At 38.0% G+C, this 24,520-nt stretch overlaps 1 pseudogene across 1 annotated transcript; it reads left to right on the forward strand.

Moving 5' to 3' along the window:
• The first annotated feature begins 22,640 nt into the window (after positions 1–22,640).
• LOC112618421 lies at positions 22,641–23,324 on the forward strand (annotated as a pseudogene). The gene has a single exon (XR_003118077.1). The product of XR_003118077.1 is annotated as a fatty acid-binding protein 5 pseudogene (transcript).
• The last annotated feature ends 1,196 nt before the right edge of the window (positions 23,325–24,520 follow it).

Here is a 24,520-nt window from a genome sequence, read left to right on the forward strand (position 1 = left end):
GCTTATTATATCCTGAGTAAGATTCAAGGCTTTGGCTCAACTTTATTTTGCTAAAAGAAATGTGGGAGAAAAAGTTGCTTTCCAGTAAAACAGCAGAATTACTAGAAAAAGTCTGTTTTAATAATCGCAATGATAACCTTTTAAATATGGAAAGAACTTTCAGATAATGCTAATGTATTAATAAACAACTTGAAGTTTGTAAAGAAAAACTTAAAATCAGATCTCCTTTTCATACACAAATTCTGTTCAGAAAATAAACTTTGAAATTTTAACTAGAAGAGAAGAAAAGATTCCCAGATTGACACTTGAACACCAAAGTTAGTGATACAGGAGCTAAAAAGAAATTATTTAGGCAGACAGGATAAAGGAGTCCTGGGCAAGGCTTCCCTTTCAATAAAAAGCAGCCCCCAAATCATTTCTTTTCTAACAAAGAGCAGCCTGAAATATCAAGCTGCGAACATAGATAAGCAACCGAGAAGCTTGCATAGCTAAATGCTGGCAGCTGTGCCGAAAGGAATAGGCTACCTGGGGGCCAGGCATGTTCAGCATGGAGGCTCCACCTTCCCTTTGCTTTTCTTTGTCACCACATGTGCAGTCAGGGAGTAGGCAACAGGGTGCCAGCCAGGTAGAAAACCTATATACACAGTAAAAGATTAGGGTGGGGTGGCCAGCTTCTTAGAGGGCTAACCAAACAGCACGCCTGGCCTGACCAATCTCTCATGCCCTGTGTAAATCAGACGCTGCCTCCTCAAGCTCATCTATAAAACCCTGTGCACTTAACCGTGAAACTGGCAACCCATTTTTCTCCAGGACCCCTCTCTGCACAGAGAGCTCTTCTCTTTCTTTTGCCTATTAAACTTCCGCTCTTAACTTCACTCTGGTGTGTCCGTGTCCTTGATTTCCTTGGCATGAGGCAACGAACCTCAGATATTACCCCAGACAAACAATGGCGTTTCATTAGGGTAAATATTTATCTTCAAATCTTTGAGCCTTTCCATTTTGTTCCACTTCAGTCTTTCTCTGGTACTTCCTCTCTCCCTCTCTGGCTTGTCTTTCCTGCACTTTTCCATTTGCGACCCCATAATTCTCTGCTTATTTCTCTGTTCTCCATCTTGTTTTCTTTTCACCTCCCCAAATTCTCTTTCCACTTCTCTGTCTTTCTCCTTTAAATGTGTTCCTCTCTTCTCTTCTTTTGAAAACTTTTATTAAATTGTTCTATGGGAAATTCTTTTTTACATTTGTCTATGGGCAGTAAAAACATGCCAACCATTCATTCTCCACATTTCATGGAGCATTCTGGAGCGTTTTCCATTCTTTCCCATTTATTTTGAATTACTCTCTGACCTTAACTCTGACACAAGTGCTCTACTAACATCACCAAAAATCTTTTCATTTTCACACTCGAAGATCTCTGCTCACTCTTTGTCTTGCTATAGCATTTTTTGGGCATTTAGCCCTGTACCATACTTTGTCCTTCTTGAGTATCCTTCCCTCTTTCTGTCTACAACTCTCAGCTTTCCGGTTTCCCTGCTGCTTCTCTGATCAATTCCTTCAGTATCCTTTTCTGGTCTCTTTCTTGTCTCTCTTTTGTTTGAGCCAGGACTCTCAGTTACAACAGGAAGTGAATTTATTACTTGGAAATCTGTCTAACATAGAAATGCTAAGGAGGATGGAGGATCAGCTGGAAAAATAGGCAGAAACAGAAGGAAGCAGGACAGTCAGTCAACAGCTAAACCCATGTTCCAACACTAGCTGGATGAGGGCTTTTCTTACTGCTGCTGAACATGGGTGCCACAGCCTCCGCTGCTGATGCCACTGTTGCCAAACTCAGGGATGCATTAGCTGGAGTCTTGTCATTGCTGCCTTTGCTACCAAATTCTGTTTTGTTCCTGTACCTTTATCTTCCCTCTCCAAATTGCAAAACTCTGGAGGGTTGGTTTTTAAACCGTCTTTGAAGAAATGATAACAGTAAGAAAATTATGGCAGTAAAAGAGATCTGATCTAACCCACCTCCTATTATGCCTTTCCCTTAATTATTCCTGGGCTTTTGGGCTGAACTCACTTGGACAGACATTTAGTTTATAGTTTAAATGATAATAGGCCTTCCCCAAAACTCAACAAGCTTTGTAAAGCTAATGAAAGGCCTTCAGGTTGGGGGAGGAGAGGAACCGGAATCCTGCTAAGGTTTAGACATAAAGGATTGCCAACCATTCCTGCAAATAATAGCAGTATTGTAGACTGGCCTTTTGAGATATCTTTTCGAAAATAATAGCAGTATTGTAGACTGGCCTTTTGAGATATCTTTTCAGGTTTTTTTGCATGTCTGACACCCATGGCTCCACCTGGACCCACCAATCCCTCTCCTGTGGCCCCACCCAGAGTGAGTCAGTGCACAGGAGGACAGCTTCAAACCCCCACGATTTCATCTCTGACCCAACAAATCAGCAGTAAGCACCCATTACCTGGCCATCCCCACTCCTTCCCCCAAACTGCCATTGAAAAACCCCTAACTACAGGCCTTTGGGGAGATTCATCTGGGTACTAACTTTGTCTCCCACGTGGTATAGCTGGCCTGATGCCAGCTTCCTTTACTGCAATGCCATCTTCTCTGTGAATTAATTTTGTTTGTGCAGCAAGCTAAAAGAACCCTTCTGGCAATTACAATTTGACTGGCCAAACTCAGATCAAGCGTTTCACTCTAGGTGCAAGATAAATGTGAAAGTGTGTTTATAGCTCTCTGGTTTCTAGAATGGGTGGTGACTTCTTCCCACCACCAAGACACATGTAGAAGAGAAGGGGATGGCTAACAATTCTAATAAATGAGGCATACACATATTATCACCCCTGTAATACAACTTCCTTGAGTTTTTCCTTCCTCTTTGTGTACTCTCCAATTGCTAGGTCTTCCATAATGACGCCTTCACTTACTCCAAACCGAGTCATCATTTCTAGTAAGTTCCAGTAGACTCATACTACTAAGTTCATCTGAACGGGATATTCAGATGATTCTCTGTTTGAAATGCTTGTTCCCGTGCTGTAAAGAAATAGCACTTGAACAAAAGTTTAATTTATTTAGTAAGGCCATTTTTACCTCCTGCAGAAAGGGTACACTCACCAGCAGTTTTGCCACAAGAGTACAGCAAACAAAGGAGACGTGTCCTGATGCATCCACCCTACTGCTGTGTCCGGTTTCCATTGGCTGGAACAAGACCTCACATTCTGTATTTGCCCCAATTGGCTAGCAACTTAGAACTTTTTAAAAGAGGCAAAGGTAGAGGAGAACAAAGAAAGGAGGAAGTAATTTGTGGAATGTTGAGAAAGGTAAAAACACTTTTAAATAAGGAAGAGGAACAGGCTATGACCTAATGCTTGCTTGGACCAGTATAAGCATGCCAGGGCAAATATTTAGGCTAAATTGTGGGAGTTAAGAACGTAAAGTACATTGATGTCTTTATTACGGCTAGCAGATATTTAAGAATATTAGCACAGGTCTTTGAATACATTTTGCTTCTAAGAGAAGTTACTATTTATTCCTAATTAGACGGGGAGGAAAGTCTATGAAGAGGAACCTCTACTTTACTTTTTATATTCTCCTTCCACAAATTTGCCAATGCATCTGAGCTCTCAATCTGCATTTTTGATGGCCATCTGCCCAGCCCATATAATTCCATTCTCCTTCATTGGTCACCCCTTACATATCCAAAATGTCATTAAGTCCTTATGACACTACATTTTAAATTCTTTTGAATCTATTGCCTTGTCCTCCTTATCACTCCAAAAGTCATATCACACAAGGACTAAGCACTTTGCAGGCATTTGAGTCACTTGGGGAGCATGTTAAAAATGGAGACTTTTAGGCCTCATTGTTGAACTACTATTTCTACAGTAATACCTTATAATCTATATTTTGCACAAAAAAGGTACCCAGTTTATTCCGATATATAATCTTGTTTGAGACACATTGGACAATAGTAACTAAGTTTCCTTGTTAGTGTCCCTGATTCCAGTTTCCCTTTCCTGAAGCCTATTTGGCACAGTAAAAGGTATTTAATTTTTTAAAATTTAGGTTTTACCAAGGTGGCCAACTAGATGCAGCCGAAGTGCTGCTCCCACCAGAAGAGACAATAATTTCAACTACACCAACATAATTTGAACAGATTATTTGCAGAGAAAGTGCCATATACGGATACAGAAAAGATGCAGTTGCTGAGGCTGAAGAGGGAGGGAGCTGGGAACTCCTCATAGGATGCCTGAACGTTATAACTGGTTCCCAGCCCTGAACAGCACTGGAGGAAGGGGTAAGTGAGGGGACTGGAGGACTGACCACTCTCACCACAAACCTCTGGGATCCTACTACAGGGGACCCACACCCCTAGGTTGCATGAGCTGGCAAGCGGGATCTCTTAGAGATTAGATGGAGCAGAGCACAGGTTAGCTCCAGCAGAATCCAGTCATAAAAGCCCACCAGCCAGGGCTGCCTGTCTGCCTCTGAGAAAGTCTAGCCCCAGGTAAGCACTGGGAGAAAGCAAGGCCTGCTTCCCCGTGGGCCTGGGGCACATCTGTTCCGCAGGCCTGACTGAATACCAGACCCTCCCAGAGCCCCTGCCTGGCTGCCTTGAAGGAGCAGGTACAAACGGCAACCTCCGCTACCCAGCCTGGATGCTTTGCTCCACCTGAGTGCGTTCCAGCTGGGAGCCATTAGCATCCTGCACCACACCTGGAACCCAACCCGGAGCATCCGAAGGAGGGAGCTGAGAACCGTTCCTAGCACCCCAAGGATGTGGCCTGTGGCTCAGGAGTGCCAAGGTGGAATCTGGGCTTTGCACTGGAATGGGGGAGGATCCCACACTCTCAGACTGAGAGGACTGAGTTGCATAGATTCGAAGGCTGGTGTGGGACCTAGCTGTGTCTGCTTCCACAGAGCTGGTCCGGTAAGGGTGGGGCCTATCTCCCTACCTGGCCTCTCCCTAAGGGAACCCCATGGCCTGAAAGACTTAACAATGACAACAACAACAAAAAATCATAGGCACAGTGTCAGCAATTGGAGGTGACTCCCCAAGGCCCACGAGCAGACCTGGTGAGGGGATCACAGCTCTCCCCTTGCACCACAGAACAGATTTTAAAAAACCGTGAAGATACACAAAGGAACTGCATAAGAGCCTATTTACTGTCCATTGCCTTCAGGCGCCATCTGCTGGATCACATCCCTAACTACACCACCAAAAATCATTACTAATTCTCCCTCCCAGAGAAACCAAGAGCAAGAATTCAACAACAGAGATCTTATTCAGAGGCTTAGCCCTCTGAAAACTTCCAGAAACTAAGCCAACTGACTATACTCGGTTTATACCAAAATTAAAGGAATATCACCACTTCCAGATAATAAAGAATTAGTACATGAACTCTGGCAATTCAAAAAGCCAGAATGTCCCCTTACCTCCAAATGACCTTACTATCTCCCCAGCAATGATTCTTAACTAGCCTAAATTGTCTGAAATGACATACATTGAATTCATAATCTGAATGGCAAGGAAGCTCATCTAGATTGAGAGAACATTGAAACTCAATCCAAAGACGCCAAGGAATCCAGTAAAATGATTCAAGAGCTGAAGGATGAAATCCCCGTTTTAAGAAGGACTCAGAGTAAACTTCTGGAGCTGAAAAATTCACTATGAGAATTTCATAATATAATTGAAAGTATTGCCAGCGAAACAGATCCAGTTGAGGAAAGAATCTCAGAGCTCAAAGACTGGGTCTTTGAATCAGCTCAGTCAGACAAAAATAAAGCAAAAAGAATTAAGAAAAATGAACAAAACCTCCAAGACATGTGATTATGTAATAGACCAAATCTACAACTCATCAGCATTCCTGAGAGAAGGAGGGAGAATAAGCAACTTGAAAAATATACTTGAGGAGATAGTCCATGAAAACTTTTGTATCTCACCAGAGAGGTCAACACGCAAATCCAAGAAATACAGAGAATCTCAGCCACATACTGTACAAGATGACAATCCCCAAGACACACAGTTATCAGATTCACTAAAATCAATGCAAAAGAAATCGTCTTAAAGGCAGCTAGAGATAAGCAGAAGCTCACCTACAGAAGGGACAGCATCAGGCTAGCAGCAGACCTCTCGGTAGAAACCTTACAAGCCAGAAGACTCTGAGGACCTATTTTCAGTGTCTGTAAAGAAAAGGAATTCTAACCAAGAATTTCATATCCCGACAAACTAAGCTTCATAAGTGAAGAGAAATAAAATCTTCTCTGACAAGCAAATGCCGAGGTAATATATTTAAACTAGACCAGCCTTACAAGAGATCCTTAAGGGTGTGCTAAACATGGATTTGAAAGGATGACACCTGTTACCACAAAAGCATATTTAAACACATAGTCCACAGGCACTGTAAAGCAACTGCACAATAAAGTTTAAATAGCAATCAGCTAACAACACAATTATAGGTTCAAAATCACACATACCAATACGAACCTTGAATGTAAATGTGCTATACACCCCACGGAAAAGACACAGAGTGGCAGGTTGAATTAAAAGTCAAATCCAACCATCTCTTGTCTTCAAGAGACCCATCTCACAGGTAATGACACCCACAGGCTTAGATTAAAAGGACAGAGTAAGATCTACCAAGCAAACGAAAACAAACAAAAAAGAGCAGGAGTTGCTATTCTTATATCACATAAAACAGACTTTAAACGAATAAAAATTAAGAAAGAGAATGAAGGGCATTGTAAAATGATAAAAGGTACAAACCAACAAGAAGCCTTACGTAGTCTAAATGTGTATGCACCCAACATTGGAGCACGCAGATTCATAAGAAACTTCTTCTTTGCCTACAAAAAGGCTTAGACAATCACACAATAATAGTGGGAGATGTCAACATCCCCACTGAAAGTGTTAGATAATCAAGCAAAAAGCAAGCAAAAAGACTCTGGACTTAAACTCAAAACTTAACCAATTAGACCTAATAGACATATATAGAATACTTCACCCAAAAAAAAAAAAAAAACACATAATATACATTCTTCTCATCTGCACATGGAACATATTCTAGGATCAAGCATATACTCTGTCATAAAGCAGACCTCAATAAACCAAAAAAATGAAATCATACAAAGTGCACTCTTGGACAACAGTGCAATAAAAATATAAATCAGTACTAAAAAGATCTCTCAAAACTACACAAATATATGGAAATTAACTTACTCCTGAAAAACTCTTGGGTGAACATCAAAATTAAAGCAGAAATAAGAAGTTCTTTAAAATAAATGAAAATAGGGACACAACTTACCAAAATCTCTGGGATCCATCCAAAAAGTTTACAGCCTTAAACACCTTCATCAAGAAGTCAGAAAGGTCTCAAATTAACAATCTAACTTTTCACCTAAAGGAACTAGAAAAACAAGAACAAACCAATTCCAAAGCCAGCACAAGAAAATAAAAAAGTGAAATTATAGAACTTAATGAAATTGGGATGCAAAAATCCACACAAACGGTCAATGAAACCAAGAGTCCATTCTTCAGATGAATAAATAAGATTGATAGACCGCTAACTAGATTAACAAAGAAAAAGAAAGAGAAGATCCAAGTAAGTACAATCAGAAACAACAAAGGTGATGTTACAACGAATCCCACAAAAATACAAAAGGCCCTCAGAAACTGCTATAAACAACTCTATGCATGCAAATTAGAAAATCTAGAGGAAATGAGTAAATTCCTGGAAGCACACAATCACTGAAGATTGAATCAGAAAAGACTGAAACCCTGAATAGGCAAATAACAACTTCCAAAATTGAACCAGTAATAAAGAATCTACCAACCAAAAAAAAAAAAAAAAAGTCCTGGACCAGATAGATTCACAGCAAAATTTACCAGATGTACAAAGAACTAATACCAATTCTACTGAAACTATTTTGAAAAATTGAGGAGGAGAGGCTCCTCCCTAACTCATTCTATGAACCCAGCATCAGCCTGATACCAAAACCTGGCAGAGACACAATGAAAAATCAAAGCTTCAGACCAGCATCTCTCAAGAACATAGACATGAAAATTCTCAAAACACTAGCAAGCCAAATCCAGCAGCATATCAGAAAGTTAATACAACACAATTAAGTAGGCTTTATTCCTGGAATGCAAAGTTGGCTCAACATATGCCAATCAATAAATGCAATTCACCACATAAACAGAATAAAAAGCAAAAACTATATGATCATCTAAATAAATGCAGAAAAAGCTTTTAATAAAATCCAACATCTCTTCATAATAAAAACCCTCAGCATACTTGGCATCAAAGGAACATACCACAAAATAATAAGAGCCATCTATGAGAAACTAATAGGCAACATCATACTGCAGGTGCAAAAGCTGAAACCATTCCCCTTAAAAACTGGAACAAGACAAGAATGCTCACTCTCACCATTCCTATTCATCTTAGTACTGGAAGTCCTAGCCAGAGCAATCAGGCAAGAGAAAGAAATAAAAGGTATCCAAATAGGAAAAGAAGTCAATCTTTTTGCTGATGATGCAATTTTATACCTAGAAAATCCTAAAGACTCTGTCAAAAGGCTTCTAGAATTGATAAATGACTTTAGTAAACTTTCAGGATACAAAATCAATGTACAAAAATCATAGCATTTCTATACACCAATAATGTTGTGTTATTGATTTCACTTGTATTCAATAAAATCAAGAACACAATTTCACTTATAATAGCCATACAGAAAATGAAATACCCAGGAATACAGCTAACCAAGAAGGTGAAAGATCACGGCAAGAACTACAAAACACTGCTGAAAGAAATCAGAGATGAAACAAATAAATGGAAAAACACTCCATGTCCATGTATTGGAGGAATCAATATTATAAAAATGGCCTTACTGCCCAAAGCAATTTACAGATTCAATGTTATTCTTATGAAACTACTAATGTCATTCTTTACAGAATTAGAAAAAACTACTCTAAAATTCATATGGAACAAAAAATAGCCCAAGTAGCCAAAGCAATCCTAAGCAAAGAGAATAAAGCTGGATGCATCACACTCCTCAACTTCAAATTATACTATAAAACCAAAACAGTATGGTTCTGTTACAAAAACATAGACATAGATCCATGGAACAGAATAGAAAACTCAGAAAATTAGCCACACACCTACCTACAACTATATGATCTCTGACAAGGTTGAAAAAAAGCAATGGAGAAAAGATCCCTGTTCAATAACTGGTGCTGGGCCAACCATATGCAGAAGATTGAAACTGGAACCTTACCTTTCACCATATGCAAAAATTAACTCAAAACGGATTAAGGATTTAAGTGTAAGACATCAAACTATACAAATCCTGGAAGACAACCTAGAAATTACTCTTCTTCATATACACTTTAGCAACCTCAATCCTGCAGCTCTAGAAGATAAGGGTCTCCTTCAGGGCACACACAGGGCCTCAGCCCTTTTATATGGTGCTTGAACTAGGGATTGGAACCCCTGATCTTGTCCTTTTCTTTTACCACTCTCCAGTGGCATTAGGAGAAAACAACCAATGTCATTGTACTTTTTCATTTTCTAAAAATGTTTGAATGTATTATATATAAAGTCAGCCAGATCCTTGCTTCTTATGAAGGGTTGATTAGCAATATCCAATGCATATATTTTGTGTATCTTTATTACTGTTCACATCATGGTCTATCAATACTCTCCTCACTACTAGATATAAAGTCATTAGCATCTGTAAATCTAATCAAATTAGAGAACAAGTTTAGAATTCCTAAAGCAATTCCAAAAACTCACCCTTAAAATTGTGTTCTTCTAAAGCAACTGTTGCTACCAAAACCTGTGTTAGGTTTCTCTCCAGAGAAACAAAACTAATAGGATGGATAGATTGATAGAGGTATGATAGATAGATAGATAGATAGATAGATAGATAGATAGATAGATAGATAGTTTTCTTGTAAGGTATTGGCTAATGCAATTATGGAAGCTAAAACCTCCAGTGATCTGCTCTCCGCAAGCTGGAGGCCCAGGAAAGTCAGTGGTGTAGTTCAAAGGCCTGAGAGTTAGAGAACAATGGTGTCAATTCTAGTCCAAGTCTGATGGCCTGAAACCAGGAGCACCAAGGGCAAGAGAAAATAGTCACAACTCAAACAGTCAGGCAGAATGAATTCAACCTTCTTCTGCCTTTTTGTTCCATTTAGCCCCTCAATGAATGATACAATGCTCACCCACACTGGGGAGAGCCAAGGGCTTTACTTAGTCCACCAATGCAAATGTGTCTTCTGTAAACACTTTCACAGACACACCTAGAAATAATGTTAATCAGATATCTCAACATTGCATGGCCCAGTCATGTTCACACATAAAATTAACCATCCACAGTGTTAAAGAGACTTCAAAGTGTCTGAGTTATTAATATTGGACAAGAAAACAAGGCACAACTGGGTGCTGCGTACAAGGAGCCCACTTTAAATACAAAGACCTAAATAGGTTGAAAGTAAAAGGATGAGAAAAATTATGTTATCTAAACACTAGAAAGAAAGAAAGAAAGAAAGAAAGAAAGAAAGAAAGAAAGAAAGAAAGAAAGAAAGAAAGAAAGAAGGAAAGAAAGAGAAAGAGAGAGAAAGAAAGAAAAAACTAGAGTGGCTATATTATTAGTCAACTTGATATAATGACATTTATGGAACACTCCACTTAATCACAGCAAAATACATCATATTTTAAAGTATGTAAGAAATATTTTTAAAAATAAAATAATTGAGCTGGGTGTGTTACTTGTGTGTGCTTCTTTCATTTGAAATATTTCACTGCGGCATTCTCTGTGGCATACATTAAATTGGAGACTTTTTTTTTAAAGCATGCAAGGAACTTTTAATTTGTTATGCCAATTCTTTCTCAGGGAAGAATCTCAAACTCATTATCCTCACTAAAGAATAATAAATAACAAAAGTCAACTTAGTTATTTCTTCCAAAGGAATCTACCTCTTAACTTTTTTACTAGTCAGTGCTTTTAAACAAAGAAATAAAGTTTGTAGACTGATGTATTTGTTTGTTCTTTCTTTCTTTCTCCTTCCTTTTTTTCTTTCCCTCTTCCCCCTCACCTTTTTCCCTATAAGGAGTTGCTACAAAGCTAACAAATTTATTTATACAGACTATTTGATAACTAGAGTTTTATACATGAATCAGATTCTTTTAATTGAATGTACTCTTGTAACATTTGAAAGCAAAATATGGAAGATTCCATCTTTCTCTCACAGTGCAGGTGAATATAAGGACCTAGAAATTTCGCAAAGATAGAAGGCCTTGAAATTTTGGTGGATTTATATCCTACCCTCTGACATACAAATGTCTTGCCAATAAGTCTAGAACAGTTGTTACTTCTTGTTTTCTATGATCAATCAGCATAATATCATCAGCATAATGGAAAAAGGACACCCTTTCCAATAAATGGCCTAGGAAAATTGAATTATCACATGGAGAAGCCTGAAATTGGACCCCTATTTTTCGTAATAAATAAAAATCAATTTAAGATGGATTAAAGACCTAAAACCATAAAAATACTACAAGAAAACCTAGGAAAAACTCTTTTGGATATTTGTCTAGTCAAAGAATTTATGACTAAGGCCAAAAAAGTACAGACAACAAAAATAAAAATAAACAAATGAGACTTACTTAAACTAAAGAGTTTCTGTATAGCAAAATAATCAACAGAGTTGCTAAACAGCCTGCAGAATGGCAGAAAATATTTGCAAACTATGCATTTGACAGAAGATTAATATCCAGGATTTACAAGGAACTCAACTCAATAAACAACCTAAATAACCTCATTAAAAGTGGGCAAAGGACATGAATGGACTTTTTTTTTTCAAAAGAAGACATACAAATGGCCAAACAAGCATATGAAAAGGTGTTCGTCATCACTGATTATCAGAGAAATGAAAATTAAATGCACAATAAGATGTCATCTAATACCAGTCAGAAGGGCTATTACTGAAAAGACAAGAAATAGCACAAGTTAGAGAGGATGTAGAGAAAAGAGAATACTTATACACTGTGAGAATGTAAATTAGTACAACCTTTATGGAACATCATATGGAGATTTCTCAAGGAACTAAAAATAGAACTACTATTCAATCCAGCAATCTCACTACTGAGTATCTACCTAAAGGGAAATCAATCATTATATAAAAAAGATACCTGTACTGGTATGTTTATTGCAGCACTGTTCACAGTAGCAAAGATATGGAACCAGCTTAAGTGTTCATTAATAGATGAGTGGATAAATAAAATGTGGTACCTATCTATCTATTTATTTATCTATCTGTTGGTAGATAAATAGATAGGTAGATATACAATGGAATACAATTTGGCTATAAAAAAAAGCATGACATCATGTCTTTTGCAGCAATCTGGATGATACTGGAGACCATTATCTTAAGTGAAAGAACTCAGACAAAGAAATACAAATACTACATGTTCTCACAGGTAAGTGGAAGCTAAATAATGTGCACACATGGAATGTGTGGTATGATAGACAGTGGGTACTCATTGCTTCTCAGCCTTTTGGCTAAGATCAAGTGACAGAGGATACTCAGAAGTATGGGGTTATGGGAGGGAGGTGGATGATAAGAAATTATTTAATGGGTACAATGTACATTATCCTGATTTTTTTTTTTTTTTTAATGGAGTTTTGCTCTTGTCTCCCAGGCTGCAGTGCAATGGCATGATCTCAGCTCACTGCAACCTCTACTTACCCGGTTCAAGCAATTCTCCTGCCTCAGCCTCCCAAATAGCTGGGATTACAGGGGCCTGCCACTACGCCTGACTAATTTTTTGTATTTTTAGTAAAGACAGAGTTGCACCACGTTGGCCAGGCTGGTCTGGAACTCCTGACCTCGGGTGATCCACCGGTCCTGGCCTCCCAAAGTGCTGGGATTACAGGCATGAGCCACGGCGCCCAGCACTATCCTGGAGATTTTTACACACAAAGCCTCGACTTTGCCACTACCCAATTTATGTATGTAACAAAATTACACCTTTACCCCATAAATGTATACAAATAATAAGAAAAGATGAATGAGACCTACACCTAAAAGCTAAAACCACACTGCTTCTAGATGTAAACAAGAGACTATCTTTAAGAATTGGGATTAGGTAAAAGTGCTTAGGCAGGACACGGAAAGCAATAACAATAATAAAAAATAGACCATCAAAATGCAAATTTCTGTTCAGCAAAACACCATTAAGAAAATGAATATTCATTAAGAAAATGAATAATTGGGAAGAAATATTTGCAAAACTATATCTGAAAAACGACAAGTAAACAAAATATATTTTTATTTTATTTTATTTTATTTATTTATTTATTTATTTTTTTTTTGAGACGGAGTCTTGCTCTATCGCCCAGGCTGGAGTGCAGTGGCGTGATCTCGGCTCACTGCAAGCTCCGCCTCCTGGGTTCACGCCATTCTCCTGCCTCAGCCTCCCGAGTAGCTGGGACTACAGGTGCCCGCCACCTCGCCCGGCTAATTTTTTGTATTTTTAGTAGAGACGGGGTTTCACCGTGTTAACTAGGATGGTCTGGATCTCCTGACCTCGCGATCCACCCACCTCGGCCTCTCAAAGTGCTGGGATTACAGGCGTGAGCCACCACGCCCAGCCAATATATTTTTAAAAGCTACTACAAAGCAATTACAAAAAAAGCACTCTGAGGAAAAATGGGCAACAAGTTTGAAAAAACATTTCACCAAGAAAGGCACATAAATGCCAATGAACACATGAAAATTGCTCGACAGGCTTGAGTATTTTTAGAATAAAATGTTGAGAAAGTATGTTTTAAAAATATATAAATTATCTAATATTTTAAAATAGTTGAAATAACATCTGCCAATGAAAAATAACATATTATTTAACTAAAGTTTATATATTTTAAAATACTCACAGAAGGAAAGATTGCAAAGAAAGATGCTAATAGGTTCACAGTAGTTGCCTCTCAGTAGTGGAATTATGGGTGATTATTCTTGCTGTTTCTTTAAATATTCTGTATATTACAGTCAGAAAATGGCAAAGTATATAAAAATTAAAAAGTCTTACATGTTTGGGCAGAATAGATGTTCACAGAAAGCTTATAGGTAGATCCTATTTCATTAATCTTCCCTCCTCAATGAAGAAAACGATAAATGAGAAAGCATAAGAGATCTCTTTTATTTGGCCTAAAAGCTAACTGTTGATTCCTTCAGAGAACACAGAATAATCATACACTGACTTTTGTATAGCATTTAAGGTCTGGACAAGGTATTAATGAGTGTAGGAGTCTTAACATTTCAGACCCGGGCTTCAGCTGTTCCTCACCCACAAAGTATGGTCATCTTTTCCTATTATCAGTTATTAAAAAATTCAGTTTGGTTCTGGTTAGCTTGTATTCTAACCATAGTCCTGGGATATGGAAACCAAGGTTATTTATTCTTTGTCAGTCTTTACTATGTATCAGGCATTGTTCTGGAAAAATGAAATCTGGAAAAATGAAATCACCTGGAAAGTGGAAAAAACTGGAAAAATGAAATCACCATTATTTTTTAAATGGAGAAGATACAGCAGAAATATTAGGGGGGTGGCAATTATAGAGAAGCTCAGGTTTGGCCCCGAAAAAAATTGAGATGCCTATTAGACATTTACATGGAGATGTAAAGTGGGCAGCTGAATATACTAATTAATATGGCGGATTTGCCAATCTGTAATCGAGGAGCTAGTTTCTGTTTTTCTCACTGCAGAACTTATTTAAAGAAAAACAATGGAAGTTTTCTACTCTTCTCATTTAAATCAGATGAATCTGCCTTTGAAAGTAATCTGATCTAGTCCAAGATAAACCCAAAGCATCTAAAAAAAGAAATCCCAGCATAAACCTAATATAAAGATCGAACGTGTTGGGAAGATTAGGATTAAAGGTGGACTCTTCCTAGTTTCGGTCCCACACCTGAAGACAGCCAGAAGGAAAAAAAAGAATGAGCATGAGAGCTCTAAGAAAAGCAACTAAGAAAAAGACTAGGGAGGCCGGGCGCGGTGGCTCAAGCCTGTAATCCCAGCACTTTGGGAGGCCGAGATGGGCGGATCACGGGGTCAGGAGATCGAGACCATCCTGGCTAACACGGTGAAACCCCGTCTCTACTAAAAAATACAAAAAATTAGCCGGGCGAGGTGGCGGGCGCCTGTAGTCCCAGCTACTCGGGAGGCTGAGGCAGGAGAATGGCGTGAACCCGGGAGGCGGAGCTTGCAGTGAGCTGAGACCCGGCCACTGCACTCCAGCCTGGGCAACAGAGCGAGACTCCGTCTCAAAAAAAAAAAAAAAAAAAGACTAGGGAGAGAGACAGATGAGGAAAACAGAAATATTTAATTCAGTATAAGTGCTAGAGCTAGAGACTGGGAAAGGGAAGAAGGGGTTTAAAAGGGAAGAAAAGAATGACAGTCACTTTCTAATGCCTTTTACCCACTAAAGTTCCCTGCTACATTAAAAGTGAAAAGAAATCAAGGCTTTCATTCATGAAATTAGGAATAATGGCTTCTTCCAGTTTCTTTCAATCTGTTCATTATCTCAAAGTTTGCTATTAGAGACTAGTCCCTAATATTTAATACTGATTTTTCATGTATTATAAATATAAATAAATAGCTTCACCAAATCTGACACAGGGGACCCAGAGACTCTTATTTTATTATGAAATGAAGGGGAGGGGCATCTTCATTTATTTCTCAGAACAGAAATGACAAAAATATTTCTTTTTTTGAGATTATCGTCATTAGTCTTTGAAAAAACGATCCATCTCCTGAGAGTCACTGGGGACAGTATCCTGGCTAATACTGTAATTCACTTGTTAACCCGGGACATACACAGAAAATTAACACTCTCTGTTCAAAGTGTCATAGCGAATCTGAGAGTCCACACTAGAGACCTTATTAAAAGTTTGATGCTTAGAGACTGGGAATTGGGAAACTTCTATAATTGTAAATGTGTATTCATAATTTACATGCAATACTCAGCAGCTTATTAGGGAATCAGTAGGGATTTCTTAGGAAAGGCAACATTGCTGTCATCAAATGAGAACGCTGTTTAAGTAATCCTGAGGAGACCCAAGAGTCCGTCTTGGCATGAAGGAAAGAGGATTTCTTCTCTGCTCGGGCACTAGGCCAACCTGACTGCACCTTCACACACCCTCATCTGCTATCAAGCTCATTAGAGCAAGATGCTAGGGATAATGGCTGTTCTCTGAAATTTCTTGTAACTCTACTCCGTTCATTCTAATTCTTAGCACTTATTCTTTTCCCCCACAATATCTAGCTCCATGCTCTATTGCACACCTTACTGGAAATCCCTTAGACGTGGTAGGGGATCTAACCAAATCTCCAAAGGAGTGGTCTCATTTTCCTTATCTGAATCCAAAGCTGATCACAGATTACATTAATTGAAACTTGTATCAGTTCATTAGTATATCTAATTACACCCCTCATGCCCTAGTCTCCCTGAACTTATTACATACAAGAAATGCGCAGGGCAGCAGTATCCTCAATTATCAACTATGGCAAAAGAAACTGCTGAAGTACATAAACTCTAGGCTTAGACTCCTGCGTTTTGAAGTCTGGCTCTGCCACTTACTAACCATGTAACCTTGACTAAATCAGAAACTCTCTGTGCCTCTTTCTTCATTTGTAAATGGGGAGGGGGTGAGAATAATACCATTAGCTGTAGAACTCTGTTATGAAGATGTACAAGGGTGACCATTGTGAGATATTTAGGGTCGCGTTTGGCAAATAGAACCCAGTAAAAGCTAGTCAGAGGCCGGGCGCTGTGGCTCAAGCCTGTAATCCCAGCACTTTGGGAGGCCGAGATGGGCGGATCACGAGGTCAGGAGATCAAAACCATCCTGGCTAACACGGTGAAACCCCGTCTCTACTAAAAAAAAAAATACAAAAAACTAGCCGGGCGTGGTGGCGGGCGCCTGTAGTCCCAGCTACTCGGGAGGCTGAGGCAGGAGAATGGCGTGAACCCCGGAGGCAGAGCTTGCAGTGAGCTGAGATCCGGCCACTGCACTCCAGCCTGGGCGACAGAGCGAGACTCCGTCTCAAAGAAAACAAAACAAAAAAAAGGTAGTCAGAATACTCTAATATTCTTGACAACGCTGAAGCCTTCTTGAAAGCACACACCTATTCCAGGTCAGAGAAGAGGCTGATGACAGATGTACGTGGACTTGTGGTGGAATCTTTCATTATATATACGTATTGAATGCTCTGGTGCATAAGCAGGTTCTTTTATGACTTTCTAGAAAGTTGGAGCACTTTTTAAAATTTCAGTTTTTATTTTAGATACGAGGGTACATGTGCAGGTTTGTTACCTGGGGATATTGTGTGATGCTGAGGTTTGTCACCTAGGTAGTGAGCATAGCACCTGATAGGTTAGCTTTTCAATTCCTCTTCTTCCCTCCTCACTGACATTATTTTTTTACTTGGTTGGCATTTTGTTCATTTACCTGATAGACTCATTGTGGTTTTTTGTTTTTGTTTTTGTTTTGAGACAGAATCTTGCTCTGTCAGCCAGGCTGGAGTACAGTGGCACGATCTCAGCTCACTGCAACCTCCGTCTCTAGGGCTCAAGAAATTCTCCTGCCTCAGCCTCCCAAGTAGCTGGGATTACAGGCATGTGCCACCATACCCAGCTAATTTTTGTATCTTTAGTAGAGACGGGGTTTCACTATGTTGGCCAGGCTGGTCTCGAACTCCTGAGCTCAGGTAATCTGCCCGCCTCGGCCTCCCAAAGTGCTGAGATTACAGGCATGAGCCACCACGCCAGCTGACAGACCCATTCTTAAATGAGCCCTAGGTTCAGGTCATCCAGAAGGGGTTATAGCAGTGCCAGCTCCAAGCCACTCTCAATAAATAATATTTAATTTCTATTTAATATAAAAATAAAAACTATAAATATAATTCATACAAAAATTATATAAAGAAAAACATAGCTTGATGAATTATTAGGGAGTGAAAACTTATGTAATAATCTTAAATATCAAGACATGGAACATTTGGTGCCCTCTAAAACTGTGTGTATTTTTAAATTGTAACCTCATTCCTTGCCTTATCATCTGCCAAAAATTACATTTTTCTTTCCTCATTTCTGATTCCTACACATTTTACTTATTTTTCTTTTCTTTTTGTCTTATTGAATTGACTACAATACTTAGTATAACACTGAAGTGATAAAAGCAGGCGTCCTTGTGTCATACCTGATCTCAAAAGGAAAAATTCAAAGTTTTACTACCCAGGTGACATTTTCTATAAGTCTTTGGTACTTAATTTTATTAAATAATTTATTTTCTATTAGAAGTTATTAATAATTTTATCATATAAAGGTTACTAAATGTGTCCAATACTTTTTTGCATATTTTCTTTTAATTTATTAATGGGGCAAAATATAGTAATACATTTTCAAACACCAAAGCAGCCTTGGAAGAAACCATGTTGGTCATATTTTAGTTTTTGTATAATGCAAGATTCAGTCTGCTGATTTTTAAGTATTTTTATGTATATGTTCATAAATGAGACTTTCCTGTAAATTTTCTCTCTCATAACTAGGTTGTGGAAACCTCATAAAATTTTGGAGGAGTCTATTCTCTTTTTGCATTTCTGTTTCCTACCAGTTTTAGTTTTACAATCTATGGGGAAAAGGTTGCAGACTTCTAAATGGCATCATGTTCCTCAGTTTAGAGACTTGCATTAGTAATTAAGTCAGTTTGCTTTGCCTTGGCAGAGAGAGAATCAGAATTTACACCTTTCAGAAATTGTTATTGACTGCTGTTTTACAGGTTCTATTGACATTCCCAAAGACAAGGCTGCAAATCCCTCATAGATACAATATATTCCTCTAGAGATGAACATTCTCCTTTTGTCAGTGATCTACTCTTACTGGAATGTGTCATTGGCATTACCCATTATAAAACAGGCATTTGGGGTATTAGAATTATTTTATTGCTTTTAGTGGTGAAAGCTGGCTCCACCAAAGTACACTAACAGACTAGTCATTTACCCCTGAAGGAACTGTATCTAACTTCAGTAGACTTATGAATCCAAAATCACACTAGATGAAAAGGTACAGCTCAGTTGTAGAGCATTTGATTCCTGAATCACACTAGTCAATGCTGAGGGCTGGGGGGCACTGGGAGTCAGCATGAACCTTTTGCCAAAGACTCTAGTCTGCACGTACAGGGATACTTTCCTTACAAAGTCATTCTGTGTTAGGATCATATGGCCATTATGGCACTGCTTAAGATGCAGCCCTCTCTGAGACTCTCAAAGCAAGTTTTTGTTCTGTACTCAATTTAAATATAGATTTACGTTTGCTCCCTTTATGTCTCTGAACTCATAAGAACCTCATATGTATTAATATAGCCATGACTAATGCCAAAATCCAAATAGTCACACAAAGCATATGGCCTCTTTGTTATCAGTAAGGCTGCTAATAGTCGAATTTGAAATGTATCTCATGAACTCAGCACTTAACTAATTAGGCTGTATTTTATATTTGAACTGGATTGATAGATGATTTTCAATTACTCAATTCATACATCAGGTTTGAAGTCTAGTACTATCTTTATGCCAAAGCTAGACAGAGACATCACAGGAAAGAAAAACTACAGACCAATATTTACATTGGACATAATCACAAAAATCTTTTACAAAGTACTAGCTAATTAAATCCAGTGCTATTTAAAGTATAATGGACCATGATGAAGTAAGGCTCATCCCAGAAATGCCAGAACATTTAATGTCTGAAAATCAAATCAATTAACGTAATATACTAGTAGAATAAAGGCAAGAGACTATATTAATAGCTTGGTAGATGTATTAAAGAGTATTTGACAAAATTCAACATATATTTTTAATAAAAATTCTTAGCAAACTAAGAATAGAAGAAAACTTCCTCAATCTGAAGAAGTTCACCTATTAAAAAAATATACAGCCAAGACCATACTTAATAGTGAAAGAGCAAATGATTTCTACCTGAAGTCAGAAATACTCTCATTACTTTTACTCATTACTGTACTCAAGGTCTTAGTTAGTGCTATAAGGCAAGGAAGAGAAACAAATGTAGACTGGAAAGAAAGAAGTAAAACTATCTTTGTTCATATATTGCATAATTGCTTAAGTAGAAATTATATAAGATATAATATATAAAACTAATAATTTAATGTCACAATACAGTATAAATAAAAATCAACTATTTCTACATATTAGCAACAGAAAATGAAATTAAAAATAGAACACTGTTCATAATAGCATATAAAAGTAGAAGACATAGTATATTTAAAAACAGATGTGCAAAATCTGGTACACTAAAAAGTGCAAAAATTGCTTAGGAAAATCAAGTAATATCAAAATAAAAATGTTGATAGACTTAATATTGTTGAGATGGCAGATCTTGTGAAATTGATCTATAGATTCAATGCATCCTGGTCAAATACCCAACAGGCTTTTTACAGAAGTAGAAAAACTGATTATAAAATTTATATACCATTTGATTTTAAGACTTACTCTACAGCTACAATAATCATTGCTAATGCAATAAGTAAAAACACACATGTATTTTAATGGGATAGGATAGCTTCCTGCAAAAAATATACATTCATATTGTCAACTGATTTTTAACAAAGGTGCCATGGTAATTCAATAAAGAAAGGATATGTATTCTAATAAATAGTACTGGGATAACTGAATATTCAGCTGGAAAAAAAAACTAGTCTTGAAATTTTACTCACCTTATGACCAAAAATGAATTCAAAATGGATAATGTTACCCTCATCTGATCACTATACATTGTATATATCAAAACACCACTATGTACTGCATAAATATGTACAATTACCATATATCATGTATCAAGTAAAAAAAAAGTAAAAAATGGATGATGAATTGAAAAAATATAGGAGCCCAAATCGTAAAACTTTTAGAAGACAATAAAGTAGAATATCTTTGTGATATTATTAAGAAAATATTTTAAATATGACATAAAAACATAAATGATAAAAGAAAAAATGTTAAGTTGGGTTAAATTGGACTTCATCAAAATTAAATTTTTTGTTGAAAGATTATATTAAACATATAAAAAATACAAAAAGTCAAGTCACAGATTACAAAACATGTATCTGACAATGAACTTGTAACCTGAATATACAGAAAATTTTTATAATGCAATAATGGAAGGCCAAATCAACAAAAACACATGGGCAAAAGAGTTGAACAGACACTTCATAAAAGAAGATATAGGAGAAGCCAAAAAGCACTTGAAAAGATCCTCAATCCCTTGCTCATTAGGACTATGAAAAATTAGAACCACCGTTAGATATCACTGTACACCCGCCAGAATAGCTAAAATTAAGTTTCGATAATAACAGGTGCTGATACTAATGTGGAGAAACTGGAATCTTCACATAATTCTGAAAATGCAAAAATATGACAGCTGCTTTGTAAAACAACTAGCCATTTAAAATGTATACTAAATATACATTTATCACACAAACCAGCAATCCCACTTCTTGGTGTGTTACCAAGAGAAATGAAAGATTGTTTCCACACAAAAGCTTGCATCTGTATACAGATAGTAGTTTTATTCACAATAGCCCCAAATTGAAAGCAACCGAAATATCCTTTCACTGGTACATGGATAAGCAAATTATAGCATGCCACACATACAATGGAATATTACTGTGGTAGTCAGAATCCAGTCAGGACAGAGGAAATACTCAGTAATTTTAATAGGGAATTTTTGCTAAAAAGAATCCCCAACTGATAACAGAAGGTTAAGAGGGAATAAAAGAGAATGCTAAAAATACCCTAGGACTGAAGTACAGTTCCTAAGGGAAGAACAAACTTGGAAAGGATCTTCCTCAAGGCTGTGAATCAGGTGTCTCTGGAGAGTGTATGTCCGCTACCTACTGGATGGTAAAGAAATTTGCCGGGTTGTGTAGGTCAGGGCTTGTCAGCAACCTTTGATTGAGGCTGGCATGGCAGCAATTGCAGGCTGAGACCAGGAATGAGAGGAACCTTTCTTCCAGGGAGCTGGCGGACCAGAGAAGCATACCTTGTGAGAAGGACATCACAGGCAAGGTTGACAACAAAAGTTACTGGATGGGAGTGTCATTGCATGTCCGTTATGCATGTCACTGGAAAGTGTGCCATGGGAGCAAAAGGAGTAGCTCATCACATCCAGTAAAAGTCCTTTTCTCCTAAAGTATATTTAAAGTGCATTTACTGGTAAAACTTAATATTTTGCCAGCTGAGAAAGGAATGTTGACAGGGTTCAGCTCTAGTATCATAAAGCAGAGAAATTAAGGGAGAATTTGAAACTGAGAAGCCTAGTCTATCACTTTGGCTATTCAGCTTCCACACGCACCTTACTATGCGCATTTGGATAACTGTACAGCAATAAAGCAACTCTGTATCTCTGCCTGACAACATATGAGAAGAGGTACCATCCCAAAAGTCATTGTGTTTGTTGCCAGCTGTATTAATTACCCTTCGAATTCAGTCATGGACCAATTGAATATTCTTTTGCCTAAAGACTAAACGGCAAAGTTTTCTTTCAACAACTTCTATGTAACAGATTAATGAGGACAGCGCGCTGCCACGCCGACGCCGACCCCGCTCTGCACGTCAGCCCGCCGGCGCCCACCAGGGCCACAGTTCAGTAGCTGGATGGAAGGTGGCGCCTGGTGGAGAGCAAAGGCTTTGATGAATGCATGAAGGAGCTAGGAGTGGGAATAGCTTTGCGAAAAATGGGCGCAATGGCCAAACCAGACTGTATCATCACTTGTGATGCCAAAAACCTCACCATAAAAACTGAGATGACTTTGAAAACAACACATTTTTCTTGTACCCTGGGAGAGAAGTTTGAAGAAACCACAGCTGATGGCAGAAAAACTCAGACTGTCTGCAACTTTACAGATGGTGCATTGGTTCAGCATCAGGAGTGGGATGGGAAGGAAAGCACAATAACAAGAAAATTGAAAGATGGGAAACTAGTGGTGGACTGTGTCATGAACAATGTCACCTGCACTCGGATCTATGAAAAAGTAGAATAAAAATTCCATCATCACTTTGGACAGCAATTAACTAAGAGAATGACCAAACTCAGTTCAATGAGCAAATCTCCATACTGTTTCTTTTTTTTTTTTTCATTACTGTGTTCAATTATCTTTATCACAAACATTTTACATGTAGCTATTTCAAACTGTATTGGATTAATTAGGATCATCCCTTGGTTAATAAAGAAATGTGTTTGTGCAAAAAAAAAAAAAAAAAAAAAGATTAATAAGAAAAAGAGAGAAGAAAATGGTTAGCATATACAAATAAACACACAGGTATAACACTGATATGGTTTGGCTGTGTCCCCACCTGAATCTCATCTTGAATTCCCATGTGTTGAATTTGATGGGAGGTAATTGAATCATGGGGGCAAGTCTTTCCCATGCTGTTCTCGTGATAGTAAATAAGTCTCGTGAGATCTGATGGTTTTAAAGAGAGGCATTCCCCTGCACAAGCTCTCTCATTTTTTGCCTGACGCCATCCATGTAAGACGTGACTTTTTCCTCCTTGCCTTTTGCCATGATTTTGAGGCTTCCCCAGCCACATGGAACTGTAAGTCCAATTAAACCTCTTTCTTTTGTAAATTGCTCATTCTGGGGTATGTGTTTATCAGCACCGTGAAAAAGAACTAATACAACACATAGAAAATGGGTAAAGACACTAGTCTTCATTTCTGTAATTGGTCATGAGGCTAAAGTTTACATCTATGACCTTTTCCTTTCACTACACATTCTAAGTCTCCCTTGCCATCAAACAAAACCTCAGCTAGTTAGAATTCTTTTCCTTGTGGAGTGTTGTAAACCTTCATTTCCAAGGGGTCTGAGTCTTTAATAGCCATTCATTTATTTGGTGGCTGTAATATTCCACTAAAATTTACTAAAAGGAAGGAAATGCTGTGAGCAGCCCCAGAGAATCCCATGTGTTTCAAAATAGCTATCTCTGTCTCCATTGTGGAGTAGCAATCTGATTTTCTCTACTAAACAGGATCAATTACTCAAGTCAGTATAATAACCCTTTAATTTACTTGTTGGTTCAGTAGCATGAAGAACCCAAAATGGTTGGGCGACAGTCTCAATTTCTAGTTCAATGGAACCATTATTTTATCCTTGATGGAAGCATCTCCTTCTTGGAGACCAAGACCTCCAAAATACCAGAGTCTTAGTTGCCAGAACAAGACTCCAAAATTCTGTGAGTAGGTTATTTGGGAAAACAGTGAGAGGACCTGCCCATTTGTGGTTCTATCCAATTACTTCTGGACTCGTGTATTCCGGCTATGGGGAAATTGCACTATATAACAGAATTTAATTAAAAGAATATAATCAATCATGTAAGACAAAATTTCATGCTTTGAGAGTGTTGTCTCCAATTTATTATGTAACTGAGTCTTCAGAAGGAATTGAAT

The sequence above is a fragment of the Theropithecus gelada genome, chromosome 2 (genome assembly GCF_003255815.1).
Source record: "Theropithecus gelada isolate Dixy chromosome 2, Tgel_1.0, whole genome shotgun sequence".
In the NCBI taxonomy this organism is placed as follows: domain Eukaryota; kingdom Metazoa; phylum Chordata; class Mammalia; order Primates; family Cercopithecidae; genus Theropithecus; species Theropithecus gelada.